At 48.3% G+C, this 17,808-nt stretch overlaps 2 pseudogenes; both read left to right on the forward strand.

Annotated features, from left to right (window-relative positions):
- The first annotated feature begins 10,502 nt into the window (after positions 1 to 10,502).
- Positions 10,503 to 11,083, forward strand: LOC116817733 (olfactory receptor 52B2-like; annotated as a pseudogene).
- Positions 11,084 to 16,261: 5,178 nt separating this feature from the next.
- Positions 16,262 to 17,228, forward strand: LOC116817732 (olfactory receptor 52B2-like; annotated as a pseudogene).
- Positions 17,229 to 17,808: the final 580 nt, after the last annotated feature.

Genomic DNA, 17,808 nt, shown 5'->3' on the forward strand with positions numbered 1-17,808 from the left:
CCTGATAGATATTTATCTAACCTACTCGAAATAGCTCCAGAGATGGAGATTCCACACCTCCGTAGGCAATTTATTCCAGTGTTTAACCACCCTGACAGTTAGGAACTTTTTCCTAATGTCCACCTAAATCTCCCTTGCTGGCAGTTTAAGCCATTGCTTCTTGTTCTATCATTAGAGGCTAAGGCCGAACAAGTTTCTCCTCCTCCTGATGACACCCTTTAGATATCCTGAAACTGCTATCTGCTATCTGATATTGTGTTTATCTTTTAAGCGTTGGAGATACTTGCTGCTAGCAGTCGAAGCATGGGCCATATAGCCATTGTAGACAATCTCATATATACCATCCCCTCCATCACCTTATCAAGCTCACTTTGCAGAGAGGAAATTTCTGGGAAGAGGTTGGCTTGAGGGGAGGTGATAGGTTGGGATAGAGGGATTCCATCTGGGGGCTACCCAGTGTGCAAGTGGGGAACAGGCTGGGGGTGGAGCGGAAGGGGCAGGTCTCATAGAGATCATAGAATATCAGGGTCGGAAAGAGACCTTAGGAGGTCATCTAGTCAACCTCCTTGCTCAAAGCAGGACCACTAAACCATCCCAGCCGGGGCTGTGTCAAGCTGGCCTTTAAACCTCTAGGATGCAGATTCCACCACCTCTCCTTGTCTGTCAAAAAAATCCTGCCACCCTGAGAACGGTCTAGATTCCTCCCTCTTTGCTGCTCTCTCTTCAGGTTAGCTTGTAACCAGCTATTCAAATTCCCCCTCTACTATTACTCTTCTGCAAACTGAATAAGCCCAGTTTCTCAAGCCTCACCTCATAAATCATGTGCCCGAACCCGTAATTATTTTGTGCCCACACTGGACTCTCTCCCAATTTGTCCACATCCTTTTGTAGTGGGGGCCCAAAACTGGACACACAACTTCAGATTGACTCTCACTAATGCTGAATAGAGGGAAATAATCACTTCCTTCGATCTGCTGGCAATGCTCTACTAATGCAGCCAAATATAACGGTAGCCTTCTTGGAAACAAGGGAACAGTATTGACTTCATATTCCCGCTTCTCGTTCACTGTAATCCCCAGGTCCTTTTCTGATGAACGGTCACTTATCCAGTCAGTCCCCAGCCTGTAGCAATGCATGGGATTTGAACAAACGGCCCGCAGGATAGATCTGTATCAAACGCTTATGCCTAAGTCTAAGAATATATCACATCACCAGCCTTCTCCATATCCACAGAGCCAGTTATCTAATCATTGAAGACAATTAGGTTGTCAGGCATGGCTTGCCCTTGGTGAATCCATGCTGACTATTCTTGATCATCTTCCCTCCTCCAAGTTCTTCAAAATGATTTCCTTGAGGACCTGCTTCTGATTTTTCCAGGAGAAGAGGCTGACCCACTGTAGTTCCCGGATTCTCCTTCTTCCCTTTTTTAAAGATGGGCACTATGTTTGCTTTTTTCCAATCGTCCTGGACCTCCCCCGATTGAGGTTTGTACTCAATGAACTGGAAGTTCACAATCTGTTTAATTTTCCCATTTTTCCAGTACTTCTGGTTTTGGCTGGGGAGCCCTCTGTATGGGAGAAGGAGGCAGATAACGAGTTAGTTACAGACCCTGTAACACACCAACTCTAGGTTCATTGCCTCTTGCTCCACAGTACATCACAGAAGGACAAGAGAAAAGGATCCTCCTTTTTCCCCTGGCCAGTCCTGTAACCCCAGGGTAAAGATCTGCATGGCAGGAGAGATTAGACCCTGCATGACATCCTTACAGGCTGTTGAATATGGGTGAGACTCAGACTCAAGAGATCTGCATTCTGTTCCCACACTCTGCCACCACCCTTCTGGAGAACCTTGGGCAAATCACTTGGCCTCCCTGTAACTCAGTTTCCCCTTCTGTAAAATGGGAATAATGACACTGACTTCCTTTATAGACTGTTTTGAGATCCACTGAAGAAACAGCTGAATATTAATATTTAATCTTGTTTCCAGTGGGGCCCAAAGGCCTGTACCAGGCACCTGACAAACTGAGATGTGATCCCTGGACTGAGGAGCTTACAGACTAGACATCACACCAAGGCCGAGAAGAATCTGACCGGGGAACTGGCCCATTGCTGGGTTCACATCCCAATCATTCACCGATTCACTAATTCCAAGGACAGAAGTGCTCATCCAGTCTGATCCCCTGCGTCTCACAGGCTGGAGACCTGCCTCCAAATAATTCCCAGAGCAGAAATTTTAGAAAAACATCCCACCTTGATTGAACAATGGTCAGCGATAAAGAATCCACCACAACTCTCAGAAATTGTTCCGATGGTTATTTCCTCTCGCTGTTAGAAATCTCCACTTTATTCCCAGTCTGAATGTGTCTAGCTTCCACTTCCAGCATTGGATTGTGTGAGACCTTTCTCTGCTAGGGAGAAGAGCCTGTTGTTATATGTGTGTGTCCTGTGTAGGTACTTACACACTGTGATCAGACTTAACTTTCTGTCTGTTAAACTAAACCGATTGGGCTCTTTGAGGCTATCACTATCAGGCAGGGTTTCTAATCCTTTAATCATTCCCGTGGCTCTTCTCTGAACCTTCTCCAATGGATCAGCATCTTTCTTGAGTCTGTCCATTTCGGGGAGCAGGGAGGTAGGGCTGCCAGTGACATTACTGCTGACAAAGACGTCATCGATGATGTCACAGTTGGCCCAGCCCGAGGGGCAGTGAGGTGAAGTGCTGGAGAAGCAGGAGAGCAGGAGGGAGCTGGAGCCCTGAGAGTTAAGAGGTGGAGGCTAGTGTACATGATTTGGGCATAGATTCTGGCATTACACAGGGCAGGGGGAGATCAGTTCCCTTCTCCTGCTTCCCCCCACCAGTGGATCTATGATCACAGCAGCAAAAACAATGCTAAGAATTTCACCACAGTGAAGCAAACCCAGCCCCCCTCATACTCTGGCTCTCCTCAGCCCTCCCTGAGCCTCGCTAAGCATGGCTGACAGCGGAGAGAAACCATCGCCTGCTGTGACGTTAGTGACATAATGTATAGGTCACTGTTGCGCCCACTGTTATATATTTGTAAGAAATTTTGTATAACGGTTGTCGTGTAAGGGATCTATGGAGAGGTTAGGGGTCTGCTGGTTATGATTATGCTGTCTATATGTGTGTATCATTTGTATAGTTGAAGTTATGAATACTGGCTCTATACCGTCTGTAGTTCAAACTTGTGCTGTGCTTCTGGGTGACACCCAAGAATAGTTGGTGTCAGCTCTGCCTTGCCTGCTTGATGGCCCATTAAGGACCATCAGCTACACAACTGACCCATTGAGAGAAGGCAGAGACGCCTTGTAACTCAGCAGGGTGTGCAGGGACTTCCCCATGTGACTCCAGACTCCATTTTGCTGTAATTTTCCACCAGAAGAACAAAGAGGTTCTCACACCTGGAAAAGACAATAAAAGGCTGATGCCTCATCTCCATCTGGTCTTCAATCCTGCTTCTTAGCTCTGGAGGGACTTTGCTACAAATGGAAGCTCTACACAAATGACTGATGACCCATCAGAGACTTGATTTGAACCTGCACTTTACTCCATCACTGCTACAAACCTGAACTAAGAACTTTGTCATCACTGTATGTAATTGATTCCATTTAACCAATTCTAGCTCTCACCTCTAGCTTTTTTCTTTTATGAATAAACCTTTAGATTTTAGATTCTAAAGGATTGGCAACACCATGATTTGTGGGTAGGATCTGATTTGTGTCTTAACCTGGGTCTGGGGCTTGGTCCTTTGGGATCCGGAGAAACTTTTTTCTTTTACTGGGGTGTTGGTTTTCATAACCATTTGTCCCCATAATAAGTGGCACTGGTGGTGAAACTGGGAAACTGGAGTGTGGAAGTGAATTGCTTGTGTGACTTGTGGTGAGCCAGTGGGGTGAAACCAAAGTCCTCTCTGTTTGGCTGGTTTGGTTTGCCTTAGAGGTGGAAAATCCCCAGTCTTGGGCTGTAACTGTCCTGCTTTAAGCAATTTGTCCTAAATTGGCACTCTCACTTGGGTCCCACCAGAACCAGCATTGATACACCTGCCCAGTCATCGCCGCCAACTCGTGCATCATGTGAGTCATGGTGAAAACCCCCATGGTGACGAAGGAGTTTGTGGGGAAGCCAGAGAGCCCTGAACTCCCACTCTGCAGTCAGTCGTGGCTCTCAGCCAGCGTGTAAAACAGAAGGTTTATTTGTCGAAGTAACAGAATGTAGAACAGAGCTTGTTAGCACAGAAATCAGTGACTTTCAGCAAAGTCCATCTTGGAGGGACTCTGGGCCGGACACCCCAGACTCCCCTCTGTCCAAGGCCCCCACAACGGACTGCCCAGATTCCACCAGCCCAACCTCCAATGTGCAAGTTCCTCCTCCTCCTGCTCGTTATCTGCCTTCCCAGGCAGAGTGTCACCTGGTTGCATCCTGCTCCTGGGTCTCAGGTGATGAAGGGCACCGGCCATTGCTATGTGCAGGCAGCTGAAGCCACCTCACCTGGCCCCGAGGGCCTCAGCAAAAAATCCCCACACTCTTATTCCCACCACCTAGGCATTGGTGCCGCACTCAGAGAAACTGAGGCACACACAGTATTCATGCAAAACTGTGAGACTCAAATGAGCTCACATACAACATAATAAGGAGGAAAAACCCACTTTTCAGAGGTGTACACTAGTGCCTAAGGGCCATATAGACTGATATTCAAGACCTGTGGTCCCTGACGCCCAGACAGTAATGGAGGCAGAGCCAAACAGGCCCATGGCAGCCTTCTCTCCTGGCGCCCTTTACTGTTGCTGCCAAACAAGTCTGCGCTGAGAAGAGAAATTCTCTGACTCAGCCCCTCACTGACAGATGCAAACAGCAACTCTGACGGGGCTGTTAAAAATCTGGATGGTGGTGCAGCGGAGTTAAGGCAGGCTCCCTGCCTACCCTGGCTCTGAGGGGCTTCCAGAAGTAGCCAGCATGTCTGGCCAGAGGCAGGGGGTGGCCAGGGGGCTCCCCACGTTCTCCTTTCCCTAAGTGCCAGCCCCACAACTACCATTGGCAGGGAACTGTGGCCAATGGGATCTGCAGGGGTGGCTCCTCTGGACTGGGACAGCACACACTATGCAGTGCCTCCTGGCTGTGCCCCTGCCTAAGAGCCAGAGAGACATGCAGGCCGCTTTCAGGAGCCATCTGAGGTAAGCACCACCTGCACCCCAAAACTTGTCCTGCACCCCAGCCCCCTACCTTAGCCCAGAGACCCCTCCCATACTCCAACCCCTCCTTCCTGGCCGCTCCCCGGATCCTGCACCCTCAGCCGGAGCCCTCACCTCTTTCTGCACATCCAACTCCCTGAGCGACTGAGCAAGGGTGGGGGAGAGCGAGAGAGAGAGGAAGCAGGGGGCAGGACCACGGAGAAGGGGAGGGGCAAAGCAAAGGTGTTCAGTTCTGTGCAATCGGAAAGTTGGCATCCCTATCCGCCACTCCTCTTTGGATGCTGAGCTTGTGTCATCCAGGGTCTGGTTTTTCACAGCTGCTGAGCACCCGCCACTCCAGTGGCGGAGAGTGGGAGCTGCGAGAGCTCAGCACCTCTTGAAATCTTGGCTGAGGTGTGTCCCAACTTAAGGGCTCCCAAATCAGCAGCTCCCTTTTGGAAAGTTCCAGCTCCATTTGTCATTAAACATCAATTCTCACAGAACATAGATGCTGTGCAGCAGGTGAACCTTGCACCTTGGTAGAGGAACATGGGAACCACCAGACTGGATGAGAGCCAGGTCCATCGAGCCCAGTAGCCTGTTTCCAGCAGTGGACAGCAGCAGATGCTTCAGAAGAAGGTGTGAGAATCTCTCATGAGGGGATATGGGATAATCTTCCCCACATACCCTGCATCCCATCCTTAGCTCTAACAGAGATTGGCTTAAAGCCCGATCCATGGGAGTCACTTACCCTTCCAAAATGTGTGTGGTCATTAGCTCTGGTAACTCTTCTCTCCCGGCGCCTGGTTCCTTTTAAATCACTGCCGGAGCCTCGGCAGCGGAGGCCAGGGAGAGCAGGTGGGCTGACTGGGGGAGATCTCTTCTGGGGCCTGGAGTCTCTCCACGTACCGGTAAGAATATATTATTATTTTCACCCCTGTAATAAGTAATTCTGTCTGTTGGAATGTTCCTTCATTTACCTCCAAGTGGTGTTGATTGTCTGCAGTTGTCTCTGATGGTTTTCTATTGATCATCTCGGGACAGAGCGTGGCTGGAAAACAGAGCCTGGCATTACATCCCCAGCAAACTAGCGTGGGGTGAATACGCCCTCCTGGAATGGCCATCACCTAGACACACTGCCCTGGTGACTAACTTCTACTCCAAGTCCATAAAGCTCACTGTCAATATCACTGTGTTTCCTTAACTATTACCCGGACATGCCTTTTGCAATGGTTATGAAGCTTGAAAAATTACAAGCTTTCTGCACAGAGCTGACATGTTACTCTTTATGGGTTAATAGTCCATAAGACTTGTCTGTGGTGTAGTGAGTTTGTCAGGCCTGAGTTATGAGCTGTAAAGCAGAGGTTTATTTACATGACAGGAACACAGTCTAGGACAGTTCTCGCTGGTACAGACAAGAGGACCCCTTTTAGTTAGGTCCATCTTGGGCCCCAGGGAGGCCCCAGCCCCGTTGGGAGACCCGAGCCCCGTTGGGCCCCTGTCTCCATTTCCCAGCCAGCTTCCAAGCTGAAAAACTACCCCCAGCCTCTCCTTCAGCCTCTGTTCAGTTTCCCAGGCAGAGGTGTCACCTGGCCTTTAACCCCTTCCAGGGTTCTCATATTACATGCTCAGATATCTTCCCTCAGGCCAGTCTCCCACCCCCCAGTGCAAATCGTCCTTCCAGGTCAACACCCCCCACTCAGCATTCACAGACCACAGTAAGAACAGTCGCAGTTCATCACATAAGGGGAGGAAAGGGTTAATTCTCTGCTGCTCTTCCCCACCTGAGCCAGGCACAGAGGCAGGTCCCTGGGGCTCCCTGCTGGCTCTGAGTCTCCCCTGGGTAATTCAGGCGCAGTTAATATTCCTTTGTACCCTCTCTTCCCAGCTCGGTGCCAAGCTTGCGTGAGTTCTTGAGCATGGAATTGATCTGGTGAAGGGTCGCGAATGGAAATGAACCTAGGCACGTTGAGAAATGAGCTGGGATTGGCTTAGAAGTGGGGTGTATGTAACTTGCTGCAGGGGCAGGCGGCGGCCGGGCTCTGGATACGCTCCTGTGCCTGCGCTGCGGTTGGGGGTTAGAGAGGGTCGCTGGGTTAACCCTGATCCACTCCCACAGGAAGTCGCTGCGGGTCTTGGCTGTCGAACGCCAGTGGGCTTCTGGACTGGGCATTCTATGGTTTATGTGAATGTTCAGAGTAAACCTCACTGGAAAACCTCTCAGCCATTTATATTCTGCACCACAAATGCCCGAGATCTTCACTCAGGCCAACACTTCATAATATATAAGCAGACCAGACGGCCGTCTTGGTTGCGAATTGCTGGGATTTAGCGAGCATACTTTAATGTTTCAATAACTGGAGCAACCAATATAATGGCTGGCTGTTGGGAATGTGACAGGTTCCCCAGGCACTGGAATGATATCCTGAGCACCCCTCGACCCCTCAGCCGGCTCGCTCCTCACCGCTGTTATTGCTCTGAAAAGCTGCAAAGCTCCGCCGCGCTGCTCACAGATCACATAGAGACACTACGCCATCGCAATGGACACAGGCTCTTAACCACAAGCTTCCAAGGTAGACCCAAGAGCACACAACGCCTGCCCGGTCAAATCTGAGCAGTGGGTTTAATACCTCTCACCCTTCACTCAAGTGGGAAGACAACCATGCACACTTGGGCTTAACCAAGCAGAATTTCCCTGCGCTGGTTAAGATTAAGACAGTAATTTAACTAATACTGAAAAATAGATTTAGACTAATGAGAAGCTGGATGCATTAGTTTCTTTATTTGGCTACGTAATTCGCTTGATCGTCTGCCTTAATATCTTAAAATCTTCATTTGGTACTTAATAAACTTTTTGTCTCGCTATCTACACTAGTGAGTTGGAATGAATGCATGGGAAAATCCTAGCTCTGGCCAGAGACTGTTGTATATTCCTTTCACATTCAGGAGAGGACGACGATTTTGAGCTTACGCGGACAGTCTCTCGCAGGGAGACTGTAACATTTTTGGGTTTACACTCAGTGGGAGTACGAATGAGAGCTGGTGGTTAATTTGGCTGCAACCTCTGACTATATTATTCATGCAGTGGCTGGTTAGAGCCTGCATGTAACGCAGCGGGGTGTGTCCCTACGTGTGTGGATGCTGGTGTAAGTGTAAGATCGGAGCAGCTGCAGCTTGTCACAGCAGCCGTGTGAAAGGGAGCACGAACTGTTGGGTAAGAGTCAGTGAAAACCGTTCAGTGACACCAGAGGAACCCGTCACACTGTAACAAAGCTTTCCAGTCTACCGACACTCACCTTCTCACTGATTCTCTTTTGCTGTTAGTCCTGGAAACTGACGGAAGATCCCAAACATGGCACATGATGCCAGCTGACAAATCACACTTTTGCCCCCGTGACCTACATCCTGACTGGCATCCCGGGTACAAGGAGTTCATGTCTGGATCTCCATCCCCTTCTGTATGATGTACTTGTGACACATTTTGGCATTATAGCAGGGTAGCCATGCTGTCTGGATCTGTAAAGCAGCAAGAAGTACTGTGGCACCTTTTAGACTAACAGATGTTTTGGAGAATGAGCTTTAGTGGTGATACCCACTTCATCACGAGCATGTAGTGGAAATTCCAGGGCAGCTATGTATAATGCAAGCAGCTACAGATAATAGAAGTTAGTCAATAGGGAGAACTGAGCCCTGTTCTAGCAGTTGAGAGTGTTGAAACCAAGTGAGGAGAACTGTTCTGTAGGTGGCAAGGCTATCAGTCTTTAGTAATCCCTAGCTGGATGATGTCAATTGCAGTGAACTGAAGCTCAGCAGTTTTTCTTTGAAGTCTGTCCTGAAGTTTTTGCTGCAGGAGGCCACCTTAGTCTGCTATAGTAGTGGCCAGGGAGGTTGAAGTGTCTCTACAGGTTTTTGTTATATCCATTCCTAATAATCTGTTTATGTCCCTTTATCCTTTTTTCGAGCTACTGCCAGTTGGCAATGTACATACAGAGGGGCATGCTGGCTATGATGGCGGATATACATTGTGGACGTGCAGCGTGAATGAACCGGTGATGTGTGGCTGTTCTGGTTAGGTCCTGTAATGGTGTCACTGGTGTGTATGTGGGCGAGTGGCATCGAGGTTGTTGAATGGATTGATTCCTGACTAGAGTTGCTATGGATCGGTGTGCAGTTATCGGTAGATATGTTTCAGGTTGCAGAGTTGTCTGGTGCGAGGACTGGCCTGCCACCAAAGCTTGAAAGTGTGGATCTTGTCCATGATGGGTTGTAGATCCTGATGAGCGTTCGGAGTTTTGCTAGGGAGTATGTTGGTCAGTGGAGTCCGTTGGTTTCTTTCTTGGGTTGTCTTGCATGAGGAGTTCTGGGTACTGTCTGTGGCTCTGTTGATCGTTTCCTATTTCTCGTGCAGGTATTGTAGTTTGAGAATGTTGGTGAGTTGTAGGTGTTGGTCCTGCTTGAGAGAGTTAGAGCAGATGCAGTTGTACTCAGTGCTTGGCTGTAGACAATGGTCGTGTGTGTCCCGGATGGAAGTTGGGGTAGGAAGTAGATAGCGGTCGGTAGGTTTTCGTTAGGGGTGTTAATGTGACCATCACTTATTGCACCGTGTCTAGGAGGTGGACTTCCCATGTAGATTGGTCCAGCTGAGGCTGATGTGGTGGAGCTGTGATCATGGATGATTTTTCCAGAGTTCCTTCATGGGTCCAGTTATGAAGATGGTCCATTGCATAGCTAGTAGAGAAGGGGAGTGGTGACAGAGCCTAGGAAGCTTGTTCCCAGGTCGGCCTAAAAATATTGGCATTTGTGGACATGTAGGTGCCCATAGCAGTGCACTGATCTGGAGATATATATTGTCATCTAATTTGAAATAGTTGTGTGTGAGGAGAAAGGCACAGAGCTCAGCAGCCAGTTGTGCTGTGGCATCATCAGGGATACTGTTCCTGACAGCTTGTATTCCATCTGTGTGTGGGATGTTTGTGTAGAGAGCCTCTACGTCCATGGTGGCTAGGATGGTCTTTTCTGGAAGGTCACCAATGCATTGTAGTTTCCTCAGGAAATCAGTGGTGTCACAGAGATAGCTGGGAGTGCTGGTGACATAGGGTCTGAGTAGAGAATACGCTAAGTTTCTTAGTGTAGGAATAGACTAAGAAACTGCACCATCTACTCAGGACACTCCTACACTAACACCGGAACAAATCAACATACCCTCAGGGCCCTGACAAGGGTTATTCTATCTACTACCCAAGATCCACAATCCCGGAAATCCTGGACGCTCCATCATCTTGGGCATTGGCACTCTCACTGAAGGACTGTCTGGATATGTGGACTCTCTACTCAGACCCTATACCACCAGCATACACCTTCATACTAAGCAAGTCTGTGATCAGGAAGATGGGGCTGGCAGTTATCACAAGAAGTTTCTTTATCATTTTCCTTCTAGTCATACTTGTGAAGCAGCTGAATTTCTGCAGAACCAACCTCTTGCCTCACACCTATTGTGACTACATGGCCATAGCCCGGCTGGTGTGCGACGACATCACAGTAGGCGTCTGCTACGGCGTAACTGTTTGGATGCTGTGCTCATTGCTTTATCTTATGGGTTGATCCTCAGGGCCGACTTCCGGCTCCCCTCCAGGGATGCCCAGCTCAAGGCTCTCCACACCTGCAGCTTCAATGTCTGTGTCATAGTGATGTTCTTCACAACGGCCTTTTTCTCCTCTTTTGCACACCGATTTGGGCACATCATCCCAGGTTATATTCTCAGCCTCCTGGCCAACCGCTATGTGCTCATTCCCCCCATGTTAAACCCCATTGTTTATGGGGTGAGAACAAAAGAGATCCTGAAATGGATGATCAATGTATTTCATCTGTGCTGCAGTAGAAGCTCCTTGCTGAGCTAAAGGAGGAAACAGAAAATGCTTTGGGACTTGGAAATGAAAACCAATTTTTCATTGGACCTATTGGGGTGTTTTAACTATCTCTTTCCACTTCGTAAGGTCGAAAGCTGGTCGCTCTCACCTCAGAATTTGGGTCCAATGAAAGCTATTTCCTCCTCACGTTGGCTCTCTAATATCCTGGGGCACACAGGGCTACAACAACACCTCACACTTCCACAAAAAGCAGCCAGATTGAATGAATCTCTGTTCTAAGATGAAGAGAAACATCAAAACAAGAAAGCACAAGCGTAAACTCACCATGAGAGAGCGAGAGCACAGTGTGTGCATGGAAAGCAGAAGCCAAGGGGGAGATGTCATACACCAATGGGAAGTGCACTGTGCTGCATATTGGGAGATGGAGGCTCTAGTCTTTCTTCTGTCTCCAACCTGCAGCGTCACCTTGGCAGAGTTTCTTTCCTCTTCAATTTCCTCTGTGGCAAAGTGAGCACATTTTGGGACCAGCATGGAAGTCAGGAGCAAGTCTCCTCAGGGAGACAGCACAGGGATTGCATGACCCTCCTCCGCACAGCCCAGAACCCGAGCAGGGGTGGCTTTCACTGTGTCATCATGGGCCTTCTCGACTTGAAGATCCACCCCAAGAGGACATTGCTAGGGCAGCACAGACTCCCACACATCACCCCACAGCAAACATGGTGATTCAGAGATTAAAGCCAGAAGGAACCACAGTCTGACCTCCTGTATAACACAGGTCCTAGAATTATACCCAGTCATCCCTGTATTGAACTCACTAACTTGATTTTTGTTACAGCACCTTCCACAAAGAGATGCAAACTCCTAAATTCCTCTCAGGGTCACTGCTTTCTATCCACCTTATAGTCCATTCATCCAGCCCATACTTCTTTTAACATGCTGGCAAGAATACTGTGGGAGACTGTGTCAAAAGCTTTGCGAAAGTCAAGATATATCACATCTGGCACTTTCCGTATATCCACAAAGCTAGTTATCTCACCATAGAAGGCCATCAGGTTAGTCAGACATGACTTGCCTTTGATGAATCTATATTGATTGTTCCTAATCAGCTTTCTCTCCTCTAAGTGATTTAAAATGGATCCTTTGAGGACCTGTTTCATGATTTTGCCATGGACTGAAGTGAGGCTGATTGGTCTGTAGTTCCCCGGGTTTTCTTCCTTCCCTTTTTAAAATATGGTTATATTTGCCTTTTCCCAGTCATCCGGGGCCTGCCCCGATCACCAAAAAATGTTGAAGAGACTAGCCAATGGCTCTGCGATCACATCAGCCAACTCCCTCAGCATCCTTGGATGCATTAGGTCTGGACCCATGGACTTGTACACGTCCAGCTTTTCTACATAGTCCTTAACCTGTTCTTTCACCCCTGAGGGCTGCTCATCTCCTCCCCACACAGTGCTGCCCAGTGCAGCAGTCGGGGAGCTGATCTTATCAGTGAAGACCAAGGCAAAAAAAGCACTGAGCGCTTCAGCTTTTTCCATATCCTCTGTCACTATGTTGCCTCTCCAATTCAGTAAGAGTTGACTGACTGTCCTGGCTAATAGCCGTTGATGGATCAGTCCTCCATGGACTGTTCTTTTTCTTTTTTTTCCCAGTTGCACATGTGTCTAGTTCTTTTTTGAATGCAGTTGTACGTTTGGCCATCACTTCATTCCTCTTACAATGAGTACCCCAGGTTACATCTCTGTTGTGTGAAAAAATATGTCCTCTTGTTTGTATTAAATCTGCTGCCTATTAATTTCATCGGGTATCCTCTGGTTTTGTATATTGTGAGAAAGTAAAGAACATTTCTCTCTTCACTTCACCACACCAGCACGATTTTATAGACCTCTGTCAATTCACCCTTAGAGGTCTTTTTTCGAAGCCGAACAGCTCAAGTTTAGTCATTTTGAAAACCCCATGATGAGGAAGGATTCTGTGGGGAAGCCGGAGGCCCTGAACCCCGACTCCATAGTCAGCCGTGACTCTCAGACAGAATGTAAAACGAGAGGCTAATTTCCTGAAGGTAGAACAGAACTTTTAGCAAAAAGCCCGCGTCATTCAGAAAATTCAGCTTGGGAGGACCAGGAAGACCTCCTGGATTCCATCTCTCCCGAGTCCCCCACAGCAGACTGACCAGCTTCCAGCGCCTGACCTCTGACAGCCCATTACCCTCCTCCTTGTCTGTGTCTCTCTTCCTAGGAAATTGTCACCTGATTGCATCCCCTCCTGGGTCTCAGGTGAGGAAGGACACCGACCATCGCTTACTGCAGACAGCTGGAGCGACGTCACCTGACCCAAAGGCCTCAGCAATAGTCACACACCCATATCCCCAACCTAGCATTGGTGCAGCACACAGGAAACTGAGGCACACACAGTATTCCTACAAAAACGTAAAAATCAAATACGCTTGCATATAATGTAATAACTTTTAACAGGCGTGTGCTGGTGCCTAAGGGCCCTCTAGTCTGATGTTCACGACCTGTTCCCTGACACACAGACAGTAATGGAGAGACTCAACACGCCAATGTCAGCCTTTCTTCTGCACCTTTTACTGTTGCTGCTGTCAAGTCTGAACTGAGAAGACAAAAATCTCGCCCAATTAAACCAGTCCAGCAAATCAACACCCATGTAAATACAAATCAAAGCACATCACAGCGATTACTTGTTTCCTTTTGTACTCACAGATGTTTTAGTAGAAATTTGAAAGAAGATGGATTAGAAGAAAAGCTTGTTTACTCACAGCCGAGGAAAACAAAAAGACCCGAGTTTCCAGTCCCCTCCCAGACTTTAAAAAAATCCAGCTCTGATGTTCCTCTGGTCAGGTGCTTGGTTCCCCTTGTTCACTTTCGCAGGTAAAAGAAAATTAACCCTTACCTATCTACTTATGACAGTCCCTGACACACAGACAGTAATGGAGAGAGTCAAACACGCCAATGTCAGCCTTTTCTTCTGCCACCTTTTACTGTTGCTGCCTGTCAAGTCTGAACTGAGAAGACCAAATCTCTGACTCTGCCCCTCACTGACAGAAGCCATCAGGACAGTCGACCTGACCTGAAACACCAAGGGAACATCACCTAGACACACTGCCCTGGTGACTAACTTCTACTCCAAGTCCATAAAGCTCACTGTCAGTATCACTGTGTTTCCTTAACTATTACCCAGACATGACTTTTGCAATGGTTATGAAGCTTGAGAAGTTACAAGCTTTCTGCACACACCTTACATGCTATTCTTTGTGGGTAAATATTCCATAGGACTTGTGTGTGCTGTAGAAAGTTTGTCAGGCCTGAGATATGAGCTGTTCACAAAGAACAGGGAACTGTTTGCCACGGCCTCAGTGTCACAACAAACTTTCTAAATAACGTACAAATGGAGAAATGATCAGATCAAACAAGTGAGAGGAGGAAAGAGTTAATTCTCCGCTGCTCTTCCCCACCTGAGCCAGTCACAGAGGCAGGTCCCTGGGGCTCCACTGGCTCTGAGTCCCTGCTGCGATTCCCATGGCAGCAGTATAAATATCCCTGTACCTCAGCCCCTGTCAGTGCAGATTCCCTGCCGCCTGCAGCTCCGCGACCCGGTCAGAGGCAGAGATTCCTCCTCCCCAGCTGAGGCCAGAGCCTGGTGAGTCGTTTGCATGGATTGAATTTGTGAAGGAGTGAATGGAAACATGAAACCTAGGTAATGTTTGAGCTGGGGTTGGCTAGGATGGGGGTGCGTAACTTTGACTGCAGGGGCAGGACGGGAGCTGGGCTCTGAGATACGCTTCTGTGACTGCGCTGAGGTTGGGTGTTGGGAAGAGGTCGCCGGGTTACCCTGATCCACTCCCACAGGAGTCACTGGGGGTCTTGTTGTTGAACTCAGTGGGCTCTGGACTGGGCCATTCTTGGTTACATCACTTTTCAGAGCAAACCTCATTGGAAACCTCCTCAGGCCCTGTAACATTCCCAATGCCTTCACTTCCGCAACATTTCCATTAAATTCAATAAGGACCCTAGGACTGGGTCCATTCCATTTGACAGAAATTAGCTGGCTTCAGGCAGCATTCCGTAATTGTACAAACTGTATAATCCAGGAGCAACCAATTATAAGGGCTCCTTTGATAATGATTGTGACGCGTTTCCCCCAGAGTACCATCTGAAACTGGGGTACCACTGAGCCCACTGACCCCCCAGCCTGGGCTCCCTCTCACCCTGTACTGCTCTGACAAGCTGCAAAGTCCTCCCGCCTGCACTTTCACCAGCATTCACACAGGAAAAGACACACCCAGCTGCAATTGGACACAGGCCTTTAACCACCAGCTTTCCAGGTAGGACCCCAGAGCAGTACCAGCCTGCCCTGGTCAAATCTGGGCAGTGTGTGTATTTAATACCCCGTCGGCCTCTCCCTCCATCTGAAGAGAACCATGCACACTTGGATTAGCCAAGTCGAGATTTTTGCCCAAGCACTCCAGTCAAAGCTCACTGCTTTAGATTATAACAGAACAAGTTTTTTAACTACCAAAAATAGATTTTAAGATTTTATATGAAGCTTAGGTTGCATTTTTGTTTATTTGCTAGGTAATCTGCTTTGATCTGCTCGGTATCACTTATAATCACTTTAAATCTATTTTGGTACTTAATAAACTTGATTTGGCTTTATCTACACTAGTGAGTTGGAATGAAGTGCATGGGAAAATCATAGCTCTATTGGCAGAGGCTGTTGTATATTCCTTTCCACATTCAGGGAGGGGACGAATTCTATGAGCTTATGCTGGACAGTTCTCTGCGCAGGGTAAGACTGTAACATTTTGGGTTTACACTCCAGTGGGGAGTACGAATCGGGGAAGCTGGTGGTTAATTTGGCTGCAGCCTTTCTATTGTTGGTTGATCCAGTGGCTGGTTAGAGCCTGCATGTAACTGCAGCTGGGTGTGTCCCTACGTGTGTGGATGCTCGTGTCAGTGTAAGATCGGGAGCAGGTCTGCAGCTTGTCACAGCAGCTTGTCACAGTGTGAGGGGGGCACAGACTTGTGTGTCAAAGGGCTCAATGAAACCCCAGTTCCATGTGGCCCCCCTGGGGGAACCCGTCACACTGTAACAAATGCATTCCAGTCCTAGCCGACACTCACTTTCTCATTGATTGTCTCTTTTCCTGTTAGTTCCAGGAAATTGAATAGAAGATCCAAGTGATGGTGCATGATGCCAGCTGACAATCACACCTTTTTTGCCCCCGTGACCTACATCCTGACTGGCATCCTGGGTACGGAGGAGTCTCACGTCTGGATCTCCATCCCCTTCTGTCTGATGTACATTGTGACACTTTTTGGGAACTCTCTCCTACTATTTATCATAGTAACAGAACGAAGCCTCCACCAGCCCATATATCTATTCGTGTCCATGCTGGCTGCTGCTGATCTGCTGTTATCTACCTCAGCAGTGCCCAGGATGCTGACTGTATTCTGGTTTGGAGCAGGGGAAATTTCTTTTGCTGCCTGCCTGACCCAGATGTTTTTCATCCATGTCAGTTTTATGGCCGAGTCGGCCATCCTGCTGGCCATGGTGTTTGACCGGTACGTTGCCATCTGCGACCCCCTGAGATACATTTCTGTGCTAACCAAGTCTGTGATCGGGAAGATGGGGTTGGCAGTTGTCACAAGAAGTTTCTGCTTCAATTTCCCCATCATCTTTCTGGTGAAGAAGCTGAATTTCTGCAGAACCAACCGCCTGCCTCACACCTATTGTGAACACATGGCCATAGCCCGGCTGGCCTGCGACGACATCACAGTCAATTTCTGGTATGGTATAGTCGTGGCTATTTCAGTAATTGGTTTGGAGGCTGTGCTCATTGCTGTATCTTATGGGCTGATCCTCAGGCTGTTTTCCAGCTCCCCTCCAAGGACGCCCGGATCAAGGCTCTCCGCATTTGCGGCTCCCACCTCTGTGTCATACTGATGTTCTACACACCAGGCTTTTTTTTCGCTTTTGCACACCGATTTGGGCACATCATCCCAGGTTATATTCTCATCCTACTGTCCCAGCTCTATGTGCTCATTCCCCCCATGTTAAACCCCGTCGTTTATGGGTTGAAAACAAAAGAGATCCTGAAACAAGTGATCAAGGGGTGTTTCATCGGTGGTGCAGGAGAAGTTCCCTGCTGAGCTAAAGCAGGACACAGAAAATGCTTTAGGATTTGCAAATTAAACCCAAGTTTTCATTGGAACTATAGGGATGTTTTTATTATGTACTTCCACTGCGTAAGGTCGAAAGCTGGTCTCTCTCCTCAACACAATTTGGGTCCAATGAAAGCTATTTCCTCCCCCAGTTTGTCTCTCTAATATCCTGGGACACACATGGCTGCAACAGCACAGCGCCTTGCCACAGAAAACAGCCAGACGGAGTGAGTCTTGATCTAAGTTGAAAGGAAACAGCAAAACATGGAAGAACAAATGAAAAAATCACCATGAGAGAAAGAGAGGACGGTGTGTGTATCTCCTCTGTGACTAGCTGCATCTGAACTGGACTTTTTTGCAGATTATTAAGGAATGCAGTAGCCAAGGGGGCCATACCATGGACAAGTGGGAAGTTCACTGGGTTGCACACAGGGAGACTGGAGCTCTAGTGTTCATTCTGGCACTGACCTGCTGTGTCAGCTTGGGAGAGTTTCTTTCCTCCTCAATTTCCTCATTGGCAAAGGAGCACACTTTGGGGCCAGCATAGAAGTCAGGAGCAAGTCTCATCAGGGA

This window comes from Chelonoidis abingdonii, unplaced genomic scaffold (genome assembly GCF_003597395.2).
Source record: "Chelonoidis abingdonii isolate Lonesome George unplaced genomic scaffold, CheloAbing_2.0 scaffold2926, whole genome shotgun sequence".
In the NCBI taxonomy this organism is placed as follows: Eukaryota; Metazoa; Chordata; order Testudines; family Testudinidae; genus Chelonoidis; species Chelonoidis abingdonii.